Raw genomic sequence first — 2,594 nt, 5'->3', positions numbered from 1 at the left:
CCAGAGCAAATGGGGAAGGGTGGGAATTTATACTTGGGTCTATAGGGTTTTTATGAAACTGGTAGTTGCATAAGATATGGATCGAATGGAGCTCATTTGATTGGAAGTCGGAAGGTATAGTGCCCTTTTTAAGAGCCAAAGTGAATGGAGGACAATCAGCCCCCCCCCCAAGCCCATCATTCCCCAAACATATTCGATCAACATGTTAAGAGATCTGTTTTGTTCAGCATTATTAAAAGGTCGGGAATTATGTCTTTGGGGATGTCAAACTCCCCATGGTCCTCAGGACAAGGACTGTAAGTTAGGCAATTCATTCATTGTTTACACATAGTATAGGTTATTGAGAAAGGTATGCATGTTTGAACTTTACTTTCCGAGAAGACGAAGGGTTTTCAGGTGAGCCTTTCAGAGAATGTTGAGGGGAGTAATGAACCAAATCAAAACATGTTATGTGTATGCAGATTGTCAAAAGGGTTCAAACAAGAATAACCGATATTAATCTGGAAAACTCAGGAAATGATAAGGAAGATGATCAAAAGGCAATATTTGCATGCCACAAATACTCTTACAACTACTACCACTACTACTACCACAGCACTGTGTCTACAGTATTAAGGGAAAAATTTGAACTAAATCGAAAGACATTATGTGCATGCGCAATGTCAATATAGCTTATCCCAAGAATTGATTTGAGAATTAAGTTGAACTTTCTGAGAAAACTTAAAGGGGAAGATCATCTCATCAAAGGCGATATGTACGCACTACTGCTAATGCTACTGTTACTGGTACTGCTACTGCTAATTCTATTGCAACTACTTGTACGGTAATTCTATTGCAACTACTTGTACGGCTAAGAGCATTGAGATGAAAATTTCAAGAAGTAAATGAACATACATGTTATCAAACGGGCATATCAGCAATGTCATACTGTTACTGCTACATTCACTACTACTTCCACTGCTTCTACTACTTGTAGAGGCGGGAACGCAATTTTGTTTTGTTGCATACGCGGTGAAAATGCATGGAATGTACAGCTTAGATACCAATATGAAAAATGTCTCCAGCCGCTAGAATCGCTACCGCGCACTGTGTCCCAAAAGTAAATCGAGTTTTCATGACTGTATATTGGTATTTAAGCTATGGTTGAAGGGGGTGTTGAAGAAACCAAAGATTTTGTGTGCTTACTACTACTAATGCTGCTAGAATTATTGCTACTGCGCAAGCTAAGGGTATTAAGGTGAAGCTTTTAACGAATATTTAGGCAGATGTTGAACTAAATCAGAACAAACTATGAGCATATGGACTTTCAAAAAGGTGACAAAGTAATATCCAAACAACAATTTATATTATTAATTTAGACCCTTGAAGGTAAGTTGCGGGGGATTTTGAACTATCCAGAAGGCACAATATGTATACTTTTGATACTGCCACTACAGTTACTGGAACTAATTACGCTAAGGTATTAAGATGACACTGTTAGGGGACATTTATGAATTTCAATTAAACGAAAAAACTGCATGCATACTGGTTTTAAAAAAGGCATATAAGCAGCATCAAAGGCAGCACCGCTCTTTAATAGCTAAAAATATGATTGAAACTTTTAAAGGAGCTAATTCGATTCAGAATTAAAAGTTCTGGTGCCCTTTTTAAGAAAAAGAGATTGGAGGGCAAGTAGCCCTTATATTAAGCCCATTCATTTTCCAAATACATCTGGTCAAAATTTTGAGACGTTCATTTTGTTCAGCATTGTGGAACGTCCCAGCAACTATGTCTTTAGGGATATTAGGCATGTCAACCCACCATAATTAAGCAATTCACCCATTATTCTTTAAAACTAAATGTCATTTTAAAATAAATGAAAAGGAATTATTTTTATGGTTACCAATAAGACACCTCGGCAATGTATCGAGAACGACTGGGGGTATTAAGTTGAAACTTTTGGGATACTACTATTATTTCTGGTCTTACAATTCAAATAAATAAAAAGAGTGTAAAAAGGACAATAGAAATCCCATATTTAAATAAAATGTGCGCCCTTCAAAGCTCTTCGACAACTCTTTTTGTGCGAAGTGGCCGCGTTAAAATATTGATAATAATTAACGACACGTTGTAGATCTATGTTGTTTTACTTAGGCAGTGCTAGTGCACTGCCTCTGATATACAATTAATTGGCAAATCATTTATTGATTTGACAATTCATTATTTGAGTTCATAACCTAAACTGATTGTTTTAACGATTACCAGAATATGTTTTAAAAATTTCATTTATGCATTAATCTTCTATATTCTAATCTATAAATAACTGAAAATAGAAAGTTTTTTCTATGCATAAATGAAAATGAATAGAGAAGTATTGACGGTATTTAAAAAAAACAATAGAAATCTTAAATTGAAAGTTACAAATATATCTATTATAAGGAATTGTTTCAGTGTTTTTATATATTTTGTTTTCGTTGTTGATGTTACGACGAAAAAGAAACCCAGAGTTATCATTTGGTATTGTTTTCAGTGAAGCCCAAGAAACATTTTAGCTTTCCAAGGCAATTTTGGACAGAAAAGATGCTTGTCTAACCTTGCAAATTTTAAGCCAATAA

Source organism: Artemia franciscana, chromosome 5 (genome assembly GCF_032884065.1).
Source record: "Artemia franciscana chromosome 5, ASM3288406v1, whole genome shotgun sequence".
NCBI lineage: Eukaryota > Metazoa > Arthropoda > Branchiopoda > Anostraca > Artemiidae > Artemia > Artemia franciscana.
Note: the sequence above shows the minus strand (reverse complement) of the source record.